The 25,261-nt window shown below is 40.9% G+C and overlaps 1 protein-coding gene across 1 annotated transcript in view; it reads right to left on the reverse strand.

The window, feature by feature from the left end:
- The window catches only part of LOC109914368 (cytochrome P450 4B1-like), an 84,823-nt gene extending 64,555 nt beyond the window's left edge, over window positions 1–20,268 (reverse strand). Inside the window, exon 1 of the mRNA XM_020513956.2 lies at window positions 20,167–20,268. The gene's annotated coding sequence lies outside the window, so the exon portion shown is untranslated. The remainder of the gene's footprint in view (window positions 1–20,166) is intronic.
- Window positions 20,269–25,261: the final 4,993 nt, after the last annotated feature.

A 25,261-nucleotide genomic window follows, 5' to 3' on the forward strand; every position in this document is an offset into this window, starting at 1 on the left:
GAGGCCCGAAACGTCAGCCTTCCCGCTCCTCTGATGCTGCTTGGCCTGCTATATCCATCCAGCTCTACACCTTGTTATCTCAGATTCTCCAACATCTGTAGTTCCTACTATCTCTGAAACACCTTTATATGAAGACATTTTTTCTCATTTCATTTGCTTCTTATCCTAAAGAGGTGTTCAAGATTTCTCATTTCCCGGCTAGGGAAAAACCTCTCTGTGACTATCTTGTCAAATCTCTTCAAAAGTTTGTTTAAAAATCTTCTATCTTTATCCATATCATCAATTTTTTGCACTGGTTTATAAAATACTCCCAATCTTCAAATTGCTAATATTTGTGACACCTCACTGGGGTAGCACACTGAATAGTAAGCCCCATTATTCCCTGAGTTATCACAAAAGGTTAAGACTTTGAAAACTAAATAAAATCCTCCAATTTCCTTGTCTTCTAGTCACGGGTTTACAGAAAGCATAGATGAGGTTTCTGTACTTAACAACAATGATTATTTATTACACGTAATTAGCCTCCAGCTACAGATAAGTAATTATAAACCATCAGCATATAACTCTATTAATGAAAACTCTGATCCCCTTATAAAAAACCCTTACACACATATACACAGACAACAAAAAAAATCAGAACATGTCTGAACAAGTGATTGAAAATAATTATAATCCTTTTTCTTTTAATCAAATGTTATTCTTAACTTCTTGAGTCAGCCACAGAAAGACATTCTTGCTGAGTTTAATGGAATCTATGTTGTTGAACATTTTGATTTGTTTCTTTGAATGTTATCCAGTCTGACTTCCATGTTTAGAATTCTCAACGTCCAGCTTGTCCGGCACATTTGGAAAATTTAGCAAGTTGAATATTATTGAGGTGAGTTGCGGAGTTAATAAGCTACAATCATCCTTAATTTGCAGCTCACTGTTGTCTAGTGAAAATCTTCCCTCACCACAAATGCATAAAAGATGCTGCAAGATACTCCCGATATCGAAATAGATCTTGTCAGACATCTCAACCGATTCTGACACAAATCTCCCACAGCTTGGGCTACCATAAGATCCCACTCTTTGTCCCTTCCTGACCCACTCTGTTTATCTTTACTCATGTCTCTACACTATCCTATTGTCTCAAGTTTTCTCCTTGGATTTCTAAATCTCTCTCACCAACACCTCCTCTTCACCCAGATCAAGCCCTTTGTATGTTTAAACTCCTATCCACAACCTGAGTTACATGATTCACTAGGGCACTAGTGACCTCTCTATGACATCATTGATCCTGGCATCACGGAGGAAACATTCCTTCTTGGAGTTATGTCTATGGTCACAGAAATGCCTGTCTTTCCCCAGTGATTGAATCTCCTCCCATTATTTCAATCCACTCTTCTCACCACCCCACCCCTGCTATCTGCACAGCTGAGCCGCTTGAGGTGCCAGATAGACTGGGTATTGAAGAAGGCATTTGGTACATTTGCCTTCATTGGTCAGTGCATTGAGTATAGGAGTTGGGATGTCATGTTGCAGCTGTATAGAACATTGGTGAGGCCACTTTTGGAATAATTTTTTCAATTCTGGTCTCCCTGCTATAGGAAAGTTGTTGTTAAACTTGAAAGGGTGCAGAAAAGATTTACAAGGATGTTGCCAGGGTTTAGAGTGTTTAAGCTATAGGGAGTGGCTGAATAGGCTAGGGGCATTTTCCCTGGAGCATTGGAGGCTGAGGGATGGCCTTATAGTGATTTATACAATCATGAGAGTCATGGATAGGGTAAATAGACAAGGTCTTTTCCCTGGGGTGGGGAGTCCAGAACTAGAGGGCAGAGGTTTAAGGCGAGAGGGGAAAGATTTTAAAGGGACCTAAGGGGTGACTTTTTCATGCAGAGGGTGGTGTGTGTATGGAATGAGTTGCCAGACAAAGTGATGAAGGTGGGTACAATTACAACATTTAAAAGGCATCTGGATAGGTATACGAATAGGAGGGGTTTAGAGGGATATGGGCTAAATGCTGGCAAATGGGACTAGATTAATTTAGGATATCTGGTCAGCATGGACGAATTGGACCGAAGGGTCTGTTTCCGTGCTGTATATCTCCATGACTCTATGAATCTAACCATTTGTTTCTTGCTATAATCCTCAGATGAACCATTGCCCTCAACAGTTTAGAAAATGTGAAACTGGTTAATGAGTGACATAGATTGAACGGACTCTCGCATCACATGCCTGGTCTTTCTAGACTGTCTAGCATTCACTCTTTGTCTGCAAGCTCTTAATCTGCAGTGACCTATTTGTTAGATGTGCTATCCATGCAGCATTCCCCCCTGCAGGCTTCACCAACTTTACCAAACTCTGCATACGATCAAGCATTCCTGTAAGTTCAGCAGAACCAGTATATGTTAATCAGCAACTAAACTGGAATTTGTTGATACACTTTAAACAACACTGCTGAGAGTAGAATCTTCCTGCTGCACACAACTGTGATATTTAAGAGAGGGTGGCAGGGTTAAAGGTGACAGCCCTGCCTCCAAATTCACCAGCTTAAGATCAGGATCTGTCTACTCTGCATGCTTCTGGTGCTCACGCCAAAGGCCATGCTGACATCTTCATTAAAATGGTACTCGGTGCTGACTGTGCTGGAAGTGTACGCATATTGTTCACAAGCCATTTCTGTTCCAAAACAGCAATGTGGTGTCAAATCCATCGGTGCTAGGGAGGTGCAACACTCTTTGTTTTATCAGTACATCACAAAGCCAGGGCACAATGTACAATCTGAGCTCTATGACTCTGAACCTACTTCTTCTGAGCCTCTGCTTTCAGTCACCTGTCTCTCCCACTTAAGGTGCTCCTACTCTAGGTACAATTATCTTTAAGGGGGTTTTCAGAGGGTATTTTCTAATCAACCTGTTCAGAGATGTTACGACGCACCTCTGGAGCAGGTGGGGCTTGAACCTGGGCCTCCTGGCTCAGAGTTAGGGACACTAACACTGCACCACAAGAGCATTCCAAGGGCGATAGTCTGAAAGATCCCTTGCTTTTTATCAGGAGCAGGGCCCTCCTCAGCCTGAGTCATAGAGATATACAGCACAGAAACGGACCCTTTGGTCCAACTTATCCATGCCAACCAGATATCCCAAATAAATCTAGTCCCATTTGCCAGCATTTGGCTCATATCCCTCTAAACCTTTTTGATTCGTATACCCATCCAGATGCCTTTTAAATATTGTAATTGTACCAGCCTCCACCACTTCCTCTGGCAGCTCATTCCACACGCATACCACCCTCTGCGTGAAAATGTTGCCCCTTAGATATCTTTTAAATCTTTTCCCTCTCACCTTAAACCTACGCCATCTAGTTTTGGACCCCCCTAACCTTGTAAGACCTTGTCTATTCACTCTATCCATGCCTCTCATGATTTATTAACTTCTATAAAGTCATCACTCAGCCTCCGATGCTCCAGGGAAAATAGCCCCAGCCTATTCAACCTTAAAGCTCAAACCCTCCGACCCTGGCAATGTCCTTGTAAATCTTTTCTGAACTCTTTCAAGTTTCATAACATCCTTCCAATAGCAGGGAGACCAGAATTGCACATAGTATTCCAATAGTTGCCTAACCATGTCCTGTACAGCTGCAATATGACCTCCTAACTCCTTTACTCAATGCACTGACCAATAAAGGCAAGCATACCAAACACCTTCTTTACTATTCTATCTACCTGCAACTCTACGTTCAAGGAAATATGAACCTGCACTGCAAGGTCTCTTTGTTCAGTAATACACCCCAGGACCTTACCATTAAGTGTATAAATCCTGCCCTGATTTGCCTTTCCAAAATGCAGCACCTCACATTTATCTAAGTTAATCTCCATCTGCCACTCCTCAGCCCGTTGGCCCATCTAATCAAGATCCCTTTGTACCCTGAAGAAAACTCCTTTGCTGTCCACTACACCTCCAATTTTAGCGTCATCTGCAAACTTACTAACCATACCTCCTACGTTCACATCCAAATCATGTATATAATTGACAAAAAGCAGTGGACCCATCTGTGTGGCACACTGCTGGTCACAGGCCTCCCGTCTGAAAAGCAACTCTCCACCACCACCCTCTGTCTTCTACATTCAAGCTCGTTCTGTATCCACACTGCTAGTTCTCCCTGTATTCCACATGATCTAACCTTGCTCACCAGTCGACCATGAGGAACCTGGTCAAACGCCTTACGGAAGTCCATATAGGTCACATCCACCACTCTGCCCTCATCAATCCTCTTTGTTATGTCTTCAAAAAAAACTTAATTAAGTTAGTGAGACACAATTTCCCACGCAGGAAGCTATGTTGACTATCCCTAATCAGTCCTTGCCTTTCTAAATACATGTAACTCCTGTTTGTCAGGATTGCCTCCAACAACTTGCTCATCATTAATGTCAGGTTCACTGTCTATAGTGCCCTGGCTTTTCCTTACCACCTTTCTTAAACAATGGTACCACGTTAGCCATCCTCCAGTCTTCCAGCACCTCACCTGTGGCTATTGATGATACAAATATCTTTGCAAGGGTCCCATCAATCACTTCCCTAGCTTCCCACAGAGTTCTAGTACACCTGATCAGGTCCTGGGGATTTATCCAACTTTATGCATTTTAAGCCATCCAGCATCTCCTTCCCTGTAATATGGACATTTTTCAAGATGTCGCTATTTATTTCCCCATGTTCTCTATCTTCCACATCCTTCTCGACAGTAAACACTGATTCAAAATACTTATTTAGTATCCCCCCATATCCTGTGGTTCCACACATAGACAGCCTTGATGATCTTTAAGGGACCCTATTTTCTTCCTAGTTACCCTTTCGTCCTTAATATATTTGTAGAATCCCTACTGATCATTATTTACTCTGCTATACAATCTTCTGATCAAAAATAAGTGGGTTCAGCAGTTAAGTGATGCTACTGAAGTCCAGAAGATCAGTGGTAGGTCAGAAGATTGGAAAGAATTTAAAAATCACCAAAGAATGACTAAAATAAAAATGAAGAGTGAAAATTAAAGTATGAGAGGAAGTTAGCTGGACATATGTAATTAAGTAGTAAGGCAGGAAAGATCTCAATGATGGGAGGGTTGCTGGTTTAGCTAAAATTGTGCTGGAATCCTGAATCTGAGATGTTCCACCTCTGAACCTAGTACCCAGCACGTTCACCTGACCCCTTGTCAATGACCTTTTCTATAGTTTATAACCAGTTCCCTTCTTCCAAATGTAATTCTTTCAAAAACTCAATTTCTGAGTTTAAAACCTCATTGCCCAAAACAAATTGCCCTTGATAATATGACATTAGCCAGCTTTCTTGAACTACTGTCATTCATTTGGTGTAGGTTCACCCACGTTATTGTTAGGGATACAGGTCCAGTATTTTGACCCAGCTACAATAAAGGAACAGCAATGCATTTCATGATGAGTGGCTCAGAGAGGAACTTGCAGGTAGGTGGAGATGTTCCCATGTATTTGCTGCCCTGTTGTTTTAGATGATAGCGCTTGTAGGTTTGAAAATGCTGTCAAAGGAGGCTTGGTGAGTTTCTGCAGTGCATCAACTATTATACAAAACAAGAGCTCATAGTATAGGGGATTACATTTTTGCACACATAGAGAATTAATGAGTTAACATGAAGCAGACAGAAGGATTAAATGGGTTATTTTGGATTGACAAAATGTAATTGATGGAGTGCCACACAGTTCAGTGTTACAGTTTCAACAATTTACTGTCTGCTAAAATGACTTGAGTGAATGGATTAAATGCATGATTGCTAAATTTGCTGACAAAGGTAGACTGGAAAGCAGGTAAGGAGGATGTAAGGAGCCTGCAAAGAAACATACAGAGGTTACATTAATGAGCAAAATTTATTAGATGGAGTATAATGTGGGAAAGAGTAAACTTGTCCACTTTGGTAGGAATAGGACAGAAAAGAAACCTATTATTTAAATGAAGAGAAATTGAAGAACTCTGTAGTACAGACAGATCTGGGTGTCCTGGTGCATGAATTAAAACAAGTTAGCTTGAAGGTATACTATTTGGTATCAAAGGGCACATGAGGTAGCAAGGGAAGCAGAGCTGAGGCCACAATCAGATTAGCATGATTTTAATCATAACTGCAGCGGGCAAGAGATGCCAAATTGTTTTCTCCAGCTCTTAATTCAGGTGTATGTAAGATAGGCACAGTGAAATTTATTAAACAACAGGATAAAAATCCAATGGCTTTTAAATTCACCACAAATTTAGTTATTTCAAAGAAAGCCTTCCGATAGATGCAAAGTGCTTATAAAGTTGTTTAGAAGGTTTCTTACATACATATGAATTAGGAGCAAGAGTAAACAATTTGGCATCTCTCGCCTGCTCCAGTTATGAATAAGATCATGCTAATCTAAACGAATGACTGAAACCCACATGTAGATTTTTTTTCATTTTCTTCCAGCTGCTAAACAACAGTTACACTGAGTTAATTAGATGTGCTGTGTGGTGCAATTTCTGTTGCTCTATAACATTGCCATGAAAGTAAACATTACACCATCTTCAATGCTGACTCAATCAATGAATATCTAAAAATTGAATAAGATTCAAAATGTCTCTAGTCATGCAGAGATAATGGGGTTGGTACTCCTGAGATGGTAATGTAAAATGAATGGAATTGTATCAGATAGCTGTTTTATTCCCTGCCAGATATCAGTTCCATGAAAGTCAATGCAAAGGAACATTGAGTGGGGCATATAACCAGCAACCACTGTGAGGCTGCCTCTTTCTGCTATTGTCTAAGTTGAATTTCTACTCCAATTTCTTTGTTACATCTTTGTCAAATGAGGTTAAGATGAAAAATGTCTTTAATGCTTGTTTTATCTGACTTAAAAATTACACTTTATTAACTGTTAAAATTAAATGCTTGCATTTTCTATCTTTGCTAATTAATGTTTATGCCCAATCATAAATCTGCAACAAAAACAAAAGTTGCTGGAAAAGCTCAGCAGGTCCAGCAGCATCTGTGAAGAAAAATCAGAGTTAACGTTTCAAATCCAGTGACCCTTCCTCATAACTCATAAATCTGCGACCTTGTTTAAGTTTTATTAGTTCCTTGTTCTGTGGAAAAAAATCACCTCTGTTGTTGCAATATCATGAATACATTTGTAAAGGATATATTTATAATATTACCTGAAATAACAAAATGAGGATATATTTCCTCAAAGTGGGAAAGGAAACTTGAATAATATTTAGTGTTGCATCCTGTTTGTTTAACTGCCAGATGTGTTAACAATAACAACTCTCACCTGAACCAATCTTCTAATATAAACAGAATGCTAGCTTGAAGGAGACAATCTGTCTGCATCCCTGAAAGGAGGCAGGAAATATTGTGAGACAGTTTTATCTTGGTGGTTTTAAAATCCTCAGAAATGTACACACCACAGATTAATGTTAATCAAGAAATTCTGATGCCTACATCACAAAACATTCAAGTATTTGAAATAGTAACAAACAGCTATCAGCTAGCTATACATGAACAAAGGACACTCTTATTGATGTAAGAGAAGCTATATTGTAATGTAGTGAAGGATCTATCCTGTTTCTGAATCTCTATTACTGTATCCTTTTGTGAGAATCTTCACCAATGCCACATTTGTAACAACTTTAGCTTCTGTTGCAACATTATAGTTTTTGTTTCTCTATATTTGGAGAAAGTTGGGAATACACAGACTTTTACAATGTGATAGCTAACCCAGCAGGGAACACATAGCTAGAGAGAGAGACGGAGACTTATCCATAATGGGATTTTGCTTTGTTCTCGAGGTATATAAGTTGTATCAGTAGGCCCAAGAGGACAAAAAGAGGCTCACTGACTTGAATGTAAGGTCTATTGCATTCATAATTCAAGATGAAATGCTTTCAATTAACTGTGTAGGATACACTTTAACCTCACATTCTATCAGCTTAGTTACTGATTCCCAAAGTTGCGATTGTGAGTTAATATTTTGCGGTTCATGCTCAGAGATATCAAAGGTCGCCATGGAGCTCTAACTTAGTTATAAGTGTACTCCTATTGTAACAGGCCCTACTCCACTCTTAAAATTTTTACTGAAAGGACTGCGACAACTTTCAAATGTTATTACTAAACTAAAGCATCAAAATGAAGACAGAAAATGCTCCATAGGCAGCATTTACAGGAAACTAAATATAGCACACCAAAATCATTGCCCCCACCCCCAAACCAATCCCACCCCACTTCAACTTATTTCCAAAAGTACCAAATTTTGCTGGCATGCATGGGAATGGGTATAATTCACCTGGGAGGAAAATCCAGAGACAGCAGGACAATTTGAACAGGGTTCCCACCCCATGTTGGCTATTCTGAGGCCCTTAACCCACGGTGCACATGTCACAAATTGATGGAGTAGATGTAAATACACTTGATGGGCGAATATGATCTGTTTAAGTGTTGTAATCTGAAATATTTTAAATAGCCTACCTACCTGACACTTTGACAGAAGACCTATCAGGCATCTTACCTCTCTGGTTCCTTAACTCTACACTTAGCTTCAGTGCACAGCCACATATTTAAACTATGTGCTTCTGGATGTCTAAATCACAGAATATGGCAACCACTGGCATGAAAAGGGGACATGTTTTGACTTTCCCTAACTACCTGAAAGACAAGGAAGTTCTGAGTTAGCTGTGATTGGAATCTCTTGCCAGAAATGCAGAGCTCTGCCTTAATGTAAACCAAGATGGCGACAGAGTAGGGTGCTTCAGCTGGAGCTTGTCTGCTCCGTCTATTTCTTTCTCCTTTTTCTTTCTATTTTTTCTGTCTTGGTGATTCTTTTCTTCACTCCTGGCCTCAGCACAGATCCAGCAATGTGTCTTCTCCGCCTAGCCTGTGGTGGTTCCTTAGCCTGATCTCTCAACGGCACATGGCAGTCTCTTGGCCTGGCATGGCAGTGTCTCAGCCTGGTATCTCGACCCAGTCTCACGGTGGCCTGTGGTGATCTCTCGGCCCGACATGGTGGTGTCTCGGTCTGATGTAGCAGTATCTCAGCGTGTGGGTGGGTCATGCCCAGGCATGTTCTAAAGGCAGCATGAAGAATTCAGGGAGGTGGGGCAGCTTCAGCAGCAACAGCAACATGGCCCGACACAGGAAGAGCAGGCAGTGAGGGAGGGTCCCCAGTATCTGCGGCAGCAGCGTCAAGAACAGGCAGCTGAAGTCTCCCGGAGAGAGAGCTAAGTGAAGGACTCAGCAAAGACTGTTGAATTTTTAACTTTGTTCTTTTATTTTTCTAGTTTATATTAAGAAAGACTTTAACATTAACTATTCTACGATGGTTATGTTTAACTTTTTTAACTTCGTTTCTTTTACTATTTTGTATCGAAGTTTTTTGTACCTAGGTACTTTTGTACCAAAGGTGTGTGGTGACATTGTACACATTTCGCTGTACTCCTGTACTTCTGTATTTGAGTACACATGACAATAAAATATAAACCTTAATCTAAAAAATCTAATGGAAAAAATTAGGAGCAGAATGGCAATTGTATTGTGATGGCACTCCTCAGGAAACCCAGCCCCATGTTTTTCGTTTCATTTCACTGTGCCAAATGTGAACAGAATGTAAATATGTGTCTCAGTTATTCTTCCCTACATCAACCTTTCTATCAGCAATACATAGCTCAAAGTCACTTAAGAGAATTATCAGGACAGAGAATTTTGCTCCTTGGAAGGTGATGAAAAGTCAGATAAAGTATTCTAATCTGCTAATTAGGAATTTCAGTTATTCAACCTGACTTCGCAATAAACACAGTTTCCAGTATTTTCTTCTTTTGTTTCAAATTCCCAGAATTCATAGCATTTCTCTCTTGCACGTATTAACTTGTTATACAGCGGCAAGAGACAATCAACATGATGTATTGCTATCATTTGAAAAGAATAGGAGTACACAGTGGTATTACTCACGATTTCCAAGCAATGCATTGTTTTTGCAAAAGTACACTATCCTAAACACCTTGCACGTATAAGTTATGTTTCAGATCCTGGGATTGCATGTTCATTTATGAAAAATATTTTAGATATTGATAAAATAAAGAAAATAGAGTACCTAGACAGTGGTAAAATTCACACACCTTCATTCATCTGAAGGAATCATGGCAATCAAATGAAACTTTAATCTCTGACCTCTGAGAAGATGGTAGTTTGTGTGATTGTCAAAGAAGACAAGGTGTAACTGTAATCATTTATGTGTACTATCCAAATGGTATTTTAGTTCAGACCTTGGACTGTAGCATTAACTCACAGAGGAACATAAATATTTGCTTTTAGAAGAGGGTACAGTTTGAAGTCAGCACACTGAGTGCTGAACCCTGTTCAATCCCCTATGTAGAGGTTAGAAAAGCAACCTCACTGTCATTGGTGTGTATTTTACCTTAATCTGGAAAAAATGTCACAGACATGTCTGGTTAACTGCATATCATAATAAAATAAAACAAAGAACTTAGGATGCTGGAGAGCTGAAACAAACAAAAACAGAAATTGCTGGAGAAACTCAGCAGTTCTGCCAGCATTTGTGGAGAGAAAACAGAGTTAATGTTTCCGGGTCCAGTGATCATTCTTCAGAAATTCTAAATTCTAAAGAATGGTCACTGGACTCAAAGCGTTAACTCTGTTTTCTCTCCACAGATGCTGCCAGACCAGCTGAATTTCTCCAGTAATTTCTATTTTAACTCTATTTCATGTTGTGAAGAAACTTCTGTGGCTGTAGGAGAGGCAATCATCACGACAGAACCATAACCTGGGCATGTGGACAACATAGACGTAGTACTCCCGACCACTTCTGTGGGTGCTACTCAAGTCGACACACCATCTTTGTCAATATCACAATAATGTCCTGATCCATTTTTATCCTTGCAATTTGCACTCCACCATCTAAATGGTCACATAGAGGGATGATCTGCTGGATCCATAAACAGTCGTTGTTCTTATCCCAAAGTCTTTGATTTGAAACAACCCAAACATTTTGATACCTCTGGCATTTAATCTTTCAAGTAACCATTTTTTAATAAGCTGTTGTTTTCTTTATTTTCCCCCAAATTCATGTAACTGTATTGCCAGTTTTGTTAACCAGGCAATACATTAATCTTGGATGACTTTAATCTTCATGTTGATTGTGATCTTGTAGATTGACAGAAGAAGCCATGAGGAAGAATTCATAGAGTATATTTAGGATGGTTTTCTAGAACCACATTTTGTGGATCCAACCAGGGATCAGGCTATTTCAGATCTGGAGATGTGTAATTAGGCAAATTTAATAAATTATGTCAGAGTCAAAGATCTCCTGGGAAATAGTGACCATAACACGGCAGAACTTAGCATTCAATTTGATTGGGAGGAACTTGAATTGGAAATATCTGTGCTAAGCTTAAGAAAGTTTATTTACAAAGGAATGAGAACAGAATTTGCTAGAGTGGACTGAGAAACCAGATTAACAGCAAAGACATTTGAGGAACAATAGCAGACATTGAAGAAAATAGTCCATTGTTCACAGCAAGCATCTATTCCAATGCAGAGAAAAACTCCAGGAAGCAAACAAGCCAGTGTGCTTACTCAGGGAAGTTAAGAATAGAATAAAATTTAAAGAAAAACATAAAATGTGGCAGAGATTAGTGCTAAACCAGATGATTGGGAAAGTTTTAAAAACCAACAAAAGACAGCCAAAACAATAATAACAAGGGAGAAAATGAACTTTGAGGGTAAACTTCAAGTAATATCAATATAGCAAGAGCTTCTTTAAATATGTAAAAGGAAAGAGAAAAGCCAGCAAAAACAAAATTGCTGAAAAAGCTCAGCAGGTCTGGCAGCATCTGTGAAGGAGAAAACAGAGTTAACGTTCCTCAGAATGGAGGAAGGGTCACCGGACCCGTAACGTTAACTCTGTTTTCTCTGTCACAGATGCTGCCAGACCTGCTGAGCTTTTCCAGCAATTTTGTTTTTGTTCCTGATTTATAGCATCCGTAGTTCTTTTGACTTTTAAGAGAAAAGCCAAAGTGAACGAGGGCCCCTTAGAGAATGAAGCTGGGGAAATAATAATGGAGAACCAGGAAAAGGCAGAGGAGCTGAATAAGTATTTTGCATTAATCCTCATAGCAGAAAACAGTAATAGCATTCCAAAATTAGTAAATGATCAAGGGGCATAAGGATGAGAGGAAATAAACACAATAACTATCACTAGAGAAAGGTTACTGGGGAAACTAACGGGGTTAAAGACCAATTCATTCCCAGGACCTGATGAGATGCATCATGGGATATTAAAAGAGGTAGTTACATTGATAGCAGATATACTGATAGTAATCTTCTTAGAATTATTCGGTTCTGGAAAAGTCCCAGAGGATTGGTAAAGTGCCAATGTAATACGTTTATTGTAAAGGGGAAGGAGATAAAAACAGGTAGCTATAGGCCAGTTCGCTTACCACCTGTTATGGGGAATATGATAGTGTCTATTACAGAGGATGTAATAGCAGAGCACTTAAAAACACACAACATAATCGAGAACAGTCAGCATGGCACAAAAACAAAAATTGCTGGAGAAACACAGCAGATCTGGCAGCTTCTGTGGAGGGAAAGCCGAGTCAATGTTTCAAGTCTATTGGCCTTTCTTCAGAATTGATTGTAGCTCAGAAAAGGTGATATTTATGCTGATGACAGGGGGTGGGGAAGGAGTGAGCAGATAGGTGGAGACGGAGCCTAGAAAGAGAAAGAAAGTTAGGCAAAGGTATGGTTGATAGTAAGTCAGGGAATGAGAAAAATTGACAATGGGGACAATGAGTAGATGAAAATGGATTTGCTGTGCTGAAAGGGCCTGGGGTGTGGGTAAGGGACATGGATGGAGTTTGTTATGCTCTAAAGTTATTGAACTTGATACTGAAAGCTGCAGGGTCCCAAGTGGAAGATGAGAAGCTGTTTCTCTAGCTTGTGTTGCGTGGCCGCTGTGGAGAACATCTACATTCTGTCTGTAAAGGTGACCCTGAGCTTCCAGCAGCCTGCTACTTCAACACACCACCATGCTCCCTGGCCAACATCTTTGCCTCAGGCTTAGTGCAGTGCTCAAGCAAAGGTCAGCCCAAATTGGAAGAACAGCATCTCATCTTCTGCTTGGGCACCCTGCTTTCAGTACTCAATATTGAGTTCAATAATCTTCTTCCTTCCTGAATAATGATAGGGTTCCTCTTGTCCTCACTTTCCAATGCATCAGCCTCAGCCTTCAAAGGATCAACTTCCACCATTTCCAACAGGTTGCCACCACCAAACACACCATCAAAATATTCCCTCCCTCCCCTTCCTGCATTTTTGCAGGGGCTATTCCCTCTGCAATGCCCTAGTCCATTCCTCCTCAATCTTCCATGGCACCATCCCATGTAATTGCAAACTGGCCTTTTTACTTCCTTCCTTCTCACTGTTCAAGTCCCCAAACATACTTTCCAAGAGAAGCAGCAATGTACTTTTTTTTAATCTAGTCTACTGTATGCGCTACTCAAAATGCAGTCTCCTCCATATGGCTGAGACCAAATGCAGACTGGGTATTCGCTTGCTATTTCAATACACTACCTTGTTCTCATGATAACAATTTTGTCCTGGAAGCCAATGGAAGCTGGAGAAGCAGAATCTCATTTTTCACTTAGGCACTTTGCAGACTTTAGGATCTAACATTAGATTCAACAATTTCAAAACATGAACACAGTTCTCCCTCCACCAAGTGTCTTGTTAATGTGTTTGCCCTCAGCATAAATGACCAATTTTCTACTATTCAAACCTACCATTAACACCTATTCTGCATCTGTGTTTTTCCTTCACTACCATTAGCACTCCTGTTGTCTTTTTCTCTGGGCACCCTCGCCATTTATTCAATTTGCTCTCTCCCCCCAACCCCGCAACAGCTCCCCCCCTTTGTTGACAACATAAAAACTCAATTCTCCAACCTTCTTCAGTTCTGCATTGCACTCAAAACATTAACTCTTTTTCCCTCTCCATAGACCTGCTGGGTTTCTCCAAGACATTCTATTTTTATGCAGGCTGCTTCGTTTTGAATGGTATTGAGCTTCACTAATTCGGGCAAGTGGGGATTATTTTATCACATTCCTGACTTGTGATATGCAGATTGTTCTTCACCTGAGATTCCTCAGCCTCTGAACTGCTCTTGTAGTCACAGCATTTGTATAGCTAGACCATTTCAGCTTGTGGCTAATGGTCCCCCTAAGGTGTTAATATTGAAGGATTTGGTGATAGTAATTATGATAATAATGATCACAGTTGAGCAGCAACTTCTCAAGGATAATTAGGGATGGACTGAAAATTCTGATCATGTCAGCAGCATCCACATCACATGAATAAATAATAAAACAAAACTTGCCCCTTTATCTGTGGGAGTGAAGCCAGTTATTGACAAAACTAAGTTTGATTAATTACATACCCACTAATGGACCTAATGTTGCACAATCACCCCATGTGTCATGAACTTGTGGCAGGCAGCAGATAAACTTTGTTTTGCCTGGAGAGATCATCGTACTTGTGGAGTTTTTTTTAATTCATTCACAGGATGAGGGCATCACTGGCCAGGCAGCATTTATTGCCCAGAGGGCATTTAAGAGTCAACCACATAGCTGTGCATCTGGAATCATATGCAGGTCAGACCAGGTAAGGATGGCAGTTTCCTTAGGGCATTAGTAAACTAGATGGGCTTTTCCGACAATCGGCAATGGATTCATGGTCATCATTTGATTCTTAATTCCAGATATTTATTGAATTCAAATTCTACCATCTGCCGCAGCGGGGTTCGAACCTGGGTCCCCAGAACATTACCTGGGTCTCTGGATTAACAGTCCAGTGATAATACCACTAGGCCATTGCTTCCCCTTTGAGTCCATCCAAGTGTGAAATTTTGTGCCAACTGGCTAGACCCTCCATAGAAATGGGAAGGCCAGCATGAGAGTTAGACTGCAATACTTAAATTTGGCTTACAACTCTTATAGAGGAGTTGGATTCAGGATATACGAGCTGTTAAACTGTCTCTGAAAATCTTCATGGGAACAAAGGAAATCACCAGTTGAGGAACAGACCAGAGAGAGGGCACTCAAAATTGTGGACGTTTGACACTGGAGGTCTTAATGATGCAGGCGAAAAGGATGAGTAAAGTCATATTTCCGCAAGTACCAAATAGTCCTCTAAGCACTCTCTGCAAAATAAATAGGAGAAAAGGAAGTATATTCCCAGGGACTGGCCCCAAGGACCTGGCTGTAATGCTGAAGGACGTCAAATCACTTCACACCAGTGCTCTAGGTCAGAGAATACATCTTCAAGTAACATCTCCTATCAATCATACCATTAACTTCTCACAGTTCGCAATGCACCAGCTGCTTATTGCTCATCCATCAGCAATCAGGGTTCATGCCAAACATTCAGATGCTTCACCCTGCCCTCACACAGTAAACAATGCTCTCATCTGCCACTTGAAGCTTTCATTTATGTCCAGCTACTGAGCTATGGCAACTGTTTCATCCAAATACAATCACAAATACTCTTCCCTCTGTTAGCAGGACACAATCAGTCCCAACAAGAGGAAGCAGCAGAGAATTGGTGAGAGACAATGCCTGAACTACAATATTAGCCATGACATTAGCCATCTAATGGCTAATCTCTGAAGATCCTTGAGCGAGATGGTGCTCCACATAACACAGCCAGCAAACCTGAGCCTGCTGCATGTGGTGTCACACTGTCATTCAGCATGACAGTATTTTCTTGCCTTTTGTACCTTCCCAAGTTCAATTTTACCCTCTACCTTGTTTTTAGTGTTAACTGCAAATGGTATGAATTTGAAAATCTTGCAAACCCCTCAGATACACATGAACAATGATCTGGCCAGCTGAGAACTTTAGCTAGGCAACCTTAAGGAGAAAACTGGCGGACATACATGCTAAGGTGCTTGGCACGGCAGCAGCTCATCCAGATAGTGTATTCTTAATGCCAGGCATATATGGGTGATACCAACTCCAAAGTGGCAGAGGGTTGCTTACTGAACTTAGAAGCCCTCTTTTCCAAAGGAAGGCAACTGTATGAGAACTCTCGCAGAACTAGCTGTGATGGTGTGATGGCTAATGTCATGGCTAATATTGTAGTTCAGGCATTATACATCCACCAACATCTGACCACTGCAGTAGATGCTCAGATTGAGGTAAGGTTATCAATGCCTATTGCTATTCAGGCTCAGACTGCTGCCATCATGGCCAGATTTAAATGCTCAGAAGGGCTTGGAGGCTCTCACAGCAGGTTAGCATTCCATCCTCCCGAAGATTACCAGAGCTGCTGAGACACCAGACAAGGAGATTGATAGTGGTGCTATGGAGTATGCATCTGCCATCAATCTAAAGTTTTTGAGAAGATTTGTAGCTCGCATTGTGGATGCGGTTAAAGACTTGCTCGCTGAGCCGGTGTGTTTGGTTACAGACAGTTTGTCACCCTGCGAGGTAACATCGTCAGTGTGTCTCCGGTGAAGCGTTGGTGTTCTGTCCTGCTTATTATTTATATGTCTCGGTTGGCTGGGGTGATTGGCATCACTTCAGGTTCTGTTTTTCAGTGGTTTGTATACCGGGTCCAGTTCAATATGTTTGTTGATGGAGTTCCGGTTGGAATGCCAGGCCTCCAGGAATTCTCTGGGATGTCTCTGTTTGGCTTGTGCTGCTATGGATGTGTTGTCCCAGTCAAATTTGTGTCCTGCTTTGTCCGTGTGTATTGAGACCAGTGAGAATTGGTCGTGTCTCTTGGTGGCTAGCTGGTGTTCGTGTATTCTTATTGTCAATTTTCTTCTAGTTTGGCCTATGTAATGTTTCTCACAGTCCTTGCATGGCATTTTGCTTATTATGTTAGTTTGATTGGCTGTGGGTATGGAGTCCTTTCCGTTTGTCAGTTGATGTCACAGGATGGTTGTTGGTGTGTGGGCTACCCTGATACCTAGGGGTCTGAATAGTCTTGTGGTCATCTCTGATATGTCTCTGATATACGGTAGGGTGACTAGTGTGTCTGGCCGTGTTGTATTTTCTTGTTGTGGTCTGTTGCAGAAGTAACTGCAGATTGTGCTTTTTGGGTATCCATTCCTTTTAAAAACTCCGTATTTGCTCCTGTTCTGCTTTGCGCAATTCCAGGTTGCTGCAATGTGTTGTGGCTCGTTTGAATAATGTCCTGATGCAGCTCCTGATGTTTATGGGTATTGGGGTGGTTCCTGGTGTAATTAATTATCTGGTCCGTATGGGTGGTCTTTCTGTATACGCTAGTCTGGAGTTCCCTGTTGTTCTTACGTTCCACCATTATGTCTAGGAAGGATAGTCGGTTATTGTCCTCTTCTTCTTTTGTGAATTTTATTCTGGTGGGGACGTTGGTTATGTGTTAGTGGATTTCTTCCAGTCTTCTGTGTTTGATAAGGTGCCATCTACATATCGGACCCAGAGTCTGGATTGTATAGTGGGGAACGCTGTTCGTTCTAACTTCTGCATTACCGCTTCTGCAATCAGTCCGGATATTGGGGATCCCATTGGTGTTCCATTGATTTGTTTGAATATACGGCCGTTGAAGGTGAAGCGGGTTGTGAGGTACAGATCCAGCAGTTTCAGGGTGCTGTCCTTGTTGGTGCTGTTGGTGTCCTGGGGTGCCAGCCTTCTTGTTTCATCCAGCAGTGTGGCAATCGTCTCTTTGGCTAGGTTGATGTTTATGGATGTAAATAGCGCTGTTACGGTCAAACAATATCGTCCTATTCTATTCTGGTATCCTTGATGATGTGGAAGAATTCTTGGGAGGAGTGGATGGAGTGGGTAGTGTTGAAAAACAGAACCAGAAGTAATACCAACCACCCTAGTAAACCGAGGCGTACAAATAACTAGAACACCAGCAATTCACCGGAGGCGCACTGACAATGTTACCTAGCAGGGTGATAAACGTCTGCAATCAAACACACTGGATCAGTGAGCAAGTTTGCAACTCCATGCCATCAATCTCTTAGAGGATGATACCATTTGTGTTCTCAACACCATCTTTCAGTCAGCCAGCCCAGACTGCTGCCACCCATTCCAAGTAGTGCCATTTGAAGCAGGCTTTCTCAGCCCAAAATTGTCTAAGAATGTTCTCCAAGGCCATCAGCAGTTTCTCCCAGTAAAAGTCGTGCTTTGAGTATTGTGTAGCAGCACTAGAACAAAGACACTCAAAAGATAGACAATAAGGGAATGCACAAGGGTACTTGACTTAATACGTATTATTAGGAGCTTTTTGTATGAAACTGTTATGAATTTTTTTTGCATCATCCATTACTTCAGGATTTTAGCCCAAAGGATACCATGAGGTCTTTTGCAGAGGGTTGGAAAGATGCAGAATTGCGGAACAGCACGATGTGACGATGAAATCTTTGAGGAACAAGAATCCAAGTTTCTGCTCATGGACTGCCAACCCAAAGTGAAAGGGTGCCAGATGCATTCTTCTTACTTCTCCCAAGTTATCCTTCAAATGACAATATTTGACCCACATGGCAGAAAAAAATGTGGACATGCATGTGTGCAGGAAGTGCCGCTGTCTGAAACAACTCAAATTCCAGGTTTTGGAATCTGAGCAGCAACAGGGCACTATGGTGAAATGATATGGCTGAGATGTTCATGGATAGTATATTTAAGGATGCGGTCACCTCACAGTTTAGATAAATGCATGCGGCCAATTAACATATGAAATAGCAGCAGGAGCAGGCCAGTCAACCTCTTGAGCCAACTCCATTCAATGATGTCAAAGATGATCTACTTCATCACCATTTTCCTGCAATACCCCCATATCCCTTGATGCTTTTAATATGTAGAAACCTATAAATGGTGACACATTACATAAGGCGCAGTTTGACATCACAATCAGCTCACTCTGTCTGAAACTGATGCACACACAGGATAGGCCTCGCTCACTTCCTTACAAATATAGTACACTGAGCCAGAAATGATTGAAAATGGCTGGCTACCATTTTCTAAGCTCTGGACTTCCAGCATTAATGCTCACTGTCTAAGTGTTAATCTAGCTACTTCTTGGATAAGAGATTAATTACAGTGAAACTGCAATATGTTAAAATCAGACTATTCAAAATTCTGGTTATGATGAATGTGTCAGCTAATCATTCTGGCAGAATATTAAATTCTATTGAGCAATAGCTGGGAGAAGCTGAATGGGCCACTCCAGATTAGCCAAAATTGGAAACAGACAAAATCCATCAAGTCAAATCAATCAAACTGCCAAGTTAAACCACTCAAGATTGCTTGGCGTGAACATTAGATCCCTAAAAAAAAAAATTTGGATCATTTCCCAAAAGACTTCAATACATTCTTTGAAACATGTAACCTATGCAAATGGTGAGATGGCTGCTTTCAGCAGAGAAAGTGGCCAATGTGTGGTGTCAGAGTCTTGTTGGGAAATATTTGGAGTCTTGTTGCCTTTTCCTTTAAATTTCTCACCTCTCCAAAAGACAGAAAGGCTCAGAGTATTTCCACACAAGAATTTATGTAATTCCCCATTCATTTCCCGTGCTGTCAGCCGTGAGGTCATGTGAATGCCACCTTGGGGCTTCCCACACGTCACAAAGTTCTCCTTGACTCGAATTTCATGGGGATCCCTTGTCATTCCACTTTGAGGTTTTACTGTAATAATCTTTGGCCTACTTAGTAACATTCAAGCAATAAAAATAATTGACTAACATTTTAAAGAGGTATTGTATTATATTGATTAGAAAATTTCCAACATTACTGGATAAACACACAACAAAATTTGATGTTTATTCAAAATGTTATTGTACCTTGAAGGCGTGGAGAAGGGATGTAGGAAGTGATTTCAATTTTTAGTGATAGAGATAAAGGGACAATTTCACAGTTGTTACCTAAAGCTGATGAGGAAAATCAGATAATGAATGACTGATGTGACGTCATCCATGTTACACATTTGCCAGAAATTAAAATTAATTCCTTGTGCACAAAACAAAATATCTTATTGCTGTTTCTCTCCTTGCAACAGTGATGTTTGCAACCAAGATTTGGAAGCTGGTCCTTACAACTAAATAAATAATTGTTGATTGCATAGCAATAAAAAGAAAGCTTGGTTAATATTCTTACCTGCAGTTGTAAGTAATGTTTTAGCATAATCAGGGTGGTTGATACTTAGGAAAACTGTAAACGGACCAAACCAGATTGGATAGGCATACTGATATTGATTTGTCCATGTCACGGTCTTGTCTAAATCTGTCCCATCCTGAGGAAACTAAAATGAGATTTAACAAGATGAGATAAAACTTCAACAGATTGAAACACATTATCTCAATCAACTCTTCTTGACGTACTAAGCAGATATTAGATATGAGGCTGAAAACAGACAAAATTGGCATAAGCAGGTTTTGTTGACCACTTGAAGAAATTAATTGGTCTGAATTTTGCAGCAGAAAGGAAAATCAGATTTTCTACATTCCTTTGAAACTGACAGTAACTTTTGGAATTCACACCTACCATTGTTAATTGTGGCAATCCAGAAGTTACTACCACTGATTCTATGCATCACGTGCTCTCTTGCAGTCTCCAAGGTCTGTAGACAGCTATAAATTACTGAACTTCATGAAAAATAGGCCTTTACACTATGTACCACTCGAAAAAAAACTCAAAAGTTTACACCTTATTGAATGAAGCAATCTTAGGTCATAATTATTTCTGATCAATCTCACTGACCCTGAAACTTAATTTTATATTTGTTGTTGTCAGGTTTATGCAATTTAATTTTTAACAAATCACATGATATATTATTACATAATTAAATGTGCATTTGGTTTATTTTGTTCTGCAAAACCTAGTTAAAATTGAAGGATTACAATCCCGTTTTACTTTCTGATACGCAGTCTTTCCAGAAATTTGAATGCAGTTGGCTGATTACCTTGCTTAAAGACATTACTACCGGTGAGACTTCCTCAACTGGAAGCCTAATTCAAACTGGCATCAGGAAAGGTGAAATCCACTGTATATTAACGCTAGATTTTTTTGGGCAGTTTTCTTCATGGTCAGCAACATTTGCTATTGCTTCACTGCTGTGCCAGTTGTGAGGTCACATGACTATGAAATCTGGATCATCAGTCCCTTCAGAGATAGTAGGAACTGCAGATGCTGGAGAATCTGAGATAACAAGGTGTAGAGCTGGATGAACACAGCAGGCCAAGCAGCATCAGAGGAGCAGGAAGGCTGACGTTTCAGGCCCAGACCCTTCTTCAGAAATGGGGGAGGGAAGGGAGTTCTGAAATAAATAGGGAGAGAGGGGGAGGCGGATAGAAGATGGATAGAGGAGAAGATAGGTGGAGAGGAGATAGACAGGTCAAAGAGGCAGGGATGGAGCCAGTAAAGGTGAGTGTAGGTGGGGAGGTAGGGAGGAGATAGGTCAGTCCAGGGAGGATGGACAGGTCAAGGGGGCGGGATGAGGTTAGTAGGTAGGAGATGGGGTGGGGCTTGAGGTGGGAGGAGGGGATCGGTGGGAGGAAGGACAGGTTAGGGAGGCGGGGACGAGCTGGGCTGGTTCTGGGATGCGGTAGGGGGAGGGGAGATTTTGAAGCTTGTGAAGTCCCGTTGTGGCCTCCTCTACATCGGGAAAACCAAGCGGAGGCTTGGGGACCGCTTTGCAGAACACTAAACAACTGCACCTCCTAGTCGCAAACCATTTCAACTCCCTCTCCCATTCCGCAGACGACATGTCCATCCTGGGCCTCCTGCAGTGCCACAACGATGCTACCCGAAGGTTGCAGGAACAGCAACTCATATTCCGCTTGGGAACCCTGCAGCCCAATGGTATCAATGTGGAATTCACAAGCTTCAAAATCTCCCCTCCCCCTACCGCATCCCAAAACCAGCCCAGCTCGTCCCCGCCTCCCTAACCTGTCCTTCCTCCCACCTATCCCCTCCTCCCACCTCAAGCCCCACCTCCATCTCCTACCTACTAACCTCATCCCACCCCCTTGACCTGTCCATCCTCCCTGGACTGACCTATCTCCTCCCTACCTCCCCACCTACACTCATCTTTACTGGCTCCATCCCTGCCTCTTTGACCTGTCTATCTCCTCTCCACCTATCTTCTCCGCTATCCATCTTCTATCCACCTCCCTCTCTCTCCCTATTTATTTCAGAACACCCTTCCCCTCCCCCATTTCTGAAGAAGGGTCTAGGCCCGAAACGTCAGCCTTCCTGCTCCTATGATGCTGCTTGGCCTGCTGTGTTCATCCAGCTCTGCACCTTGTCTCGGATTCTCCAGCATCTGCAGTTCCTACTATCTCTGATTCAAGAAAAATACCTATTGCTTTAAATTATAGTGGCAAAAGCTAAATCTCTGTTATACAAAAGGCATAGAAAGAAAAGGGAGAAGTTCAGCATCAGAACAAGGCGTTGAAATGAAAAAGTTATTGAAGAGGGAGCCATAATCATAGAAATCCCTGCACTGTCGAAGCAGGTTATTTGGTCCAACAAGTCTACATTGACTCTCCGAAAAGCATCCCACTCACCCACACCTATCCCTGTAACCTGCATTTCCCATGGTTAATCCACCTCGCCTGCATATTCCTGGGCACTATGAGCAACTTAGCACGGCCAATCTACCTAACCTGCACATCTTTAGAATTTGGGAGGAAACTAAAGCACTTGGAGGAAACTCGCACAGACATGGGGAGAATGTGCAAACTCCACACATACAATCTCCAAGGCCAGAACTGAACTGATGCTGTGAGGCAGTGGTGCTAACCACTGAGCCACCATGCCACCCAAAAGCATATTAATTGTACTTCCTCTGTCATATTTTCCCCTACCACTACAAAAAGCAACAGCAAAAGATAGTGAATACCTGGGGAAACACTATTTTCCGAAGCTTTAAACTTGTTAAGGCTGGTGAATGTTCTACTGTGCTCCTTGGCTCAAGCTAAATCACTTGCTGACTTCAACCATATCAATACCTTTTATTATTTTAAAGACAATTTCAGTGATCACTTCTTTAGTGCAGTTAAGTTCTAAAGCAATTAATACTCTGAAAGTGCTTTCTTTTTATGGAGATAATTTCTGTTAACATGAAAATAAACAGAATAAAACAAATAGGCTGGAATGTGTGGTCAGCGGTGGAGTAACACAATTCACCAATTCATCCCACAGTGATATCAGTCATGGGTTTTTCCTCTTTAAATGGCCATTTAATTCTTACTTCAAGTCAAAAGGATGTCCTGGCATGCAGGAGCAGTGATGTCAGGAAGCAGGTAATCAGCCAATCACATTTAAGTATTCTCACTGTGTTGTCACCCCTATACAGACTGATTACCCGAACTTTTTTTTCCCCGCAATCAATTGAAATAACCAAAGGAGAAGATTTTATGTTTTAAGATGTTTGTTGTGACTAATAAGCTAAAATCAAGATAGTTTAAAATTACTTAATAGGCAACTACGACATTGAACTAATGAGAATGTATTTCTGCACTAACTAACAAACACAATCAAGATACATCCTACAATTACTTTCCCTATGCAAAGCGCTTTTGGGAGGTACATAGAATCATGAGATCCAAACCCAAAATACACCCTGTTTTCAAGCAGGCTCACTTGTCCAACCCAGTTTCTTTCAAAGATCTTCCCACTCAGTCTGAGTACTCATGAACTGCCCACCACAGGCAAAAACCATCTTGGCAACTCCTTGTTCCTTAAATCTCCAAAGGTCCCATCTGTTCTGTCTTCATCTTTTTGAACAGAGATCCACCTGTATGCAGCATCCTGCTTGTCTGCTAACATATGCACAGTCTATCCCTATTCTTCACAGTAGCGGCATTGTCTCTCTCTTTCGTTCTCTCGATCTCTCTTTGTATCCAAAGGTTTCAGCAGGTTGAATGCTTACTCATTGGAGATTAGAAAAACAAGTGGTGATATTTTTGAAATATAGAATACTCTGAGGGGGCTTGAGAGAGTAGATGCTGAAATTATGCTTCCTCTTGTGGTAGCATCAAGAACGTGGGGGCACAGTTGAAAATAAGGGAATTCCCATTTAAGAATGAGAGAAAGAGAAAATTCTTTTCTCACGGGGCTCATTAGCTTCTGGAATTCTCTTCCATTAGAAGCAATTGAGACTGGTTCAGTGAATATATTCAGGCTGAGTTAAAGAGATCACCATGTGCATTAAGGATTATGATTTAGATGCCAAGTATAGACCTAAACATGATTTTAACCCCAGAAAAATGGGGTTGTCTTATACTCCAGGTTGAATTATACACCACAATCAACAGTATTAACATTTACATTTTCAGACAGTGAAATAAATCATTATAATTGAATTAAGAAAGAAGTTGAATTAAAATTAACTTACTATTTTACAAATAGTCAATTTTGAATACATTAAACTTGACATTCAACAAATATAAAATTGGTTTCTCACAGCAATTGAGATTACACAGAAGTATTTATGAAGTTTGCATGCCATTAAAAGCCTAGCTACACTTCTCTTAATGGTCTTTACAGTGAAAATAACAGCTTAAGAGTTGAAGTTGTCATCAGCTTAATTGATTTTCCATTGATTTCAGCCTCTAGGTGCCTCAAAATTAGAGTCAATGACCATATATTTATTCTGTACATTTGCAGACTTCAAAATTACATATCTATTTCAGTGGAGCAATGATGACAATTTTAGTGATTTACTACTGTAAAAATCCAGACTAATGGAAAGAAGAATGCAAGCTGGCTAGTCATTTTTTAAAAAAAAAGTCTGCTGATATTTGGAAAGACAACTGGATTTTTTTGACATTACTACTTTGGATTTGGGACTGTGGAATTTATTTATGGTCAGGGTACATAGTCACATACAAAGTACAACAATATATTATAACTGACAAATTGGAAGTTTCAAAAGTTTATCGGCTGGATTTTCCCAACTGTCAGAAGCTTAGGATTGGAGACGTTGGAGGGGTTCAGGAAAATAGGTGGAGCCAATTAAGCAATTGGAGGCAATTTGTATCACTAATGGAGGTTCCATCAATTTGCATACCTGTTGGAGGTTGCATCTCTTGATGATTGGGTCACTAGGATAAAAGGCTGCAACGGCATCCCTGATTAAGTCTAAAAAGAAGTTTCCTCTCCATCTTGATATCTCTACTGTGTTTGGCAGTCATCACTGCTACCCTCCTGGCTTAGCCAGCTAAGGTGCCTGCACACTGAAGTAGCC

Source organism: Rhincodon typus, chromosome 10, assembly GCF_021869965.1.
Source record: "Rhincodon typus isolate 14 chromosome 10, sRhiTyp1.1, whole genome shotgun sequence".
Taxonomy (NCBI): domain Eukaryota; kingdom Metazoa; phylum Chordata; class Chondrichthyes; order Orectolobiformes; family Rhincodontidae; genus Rhincodon; species Rhincodon typus.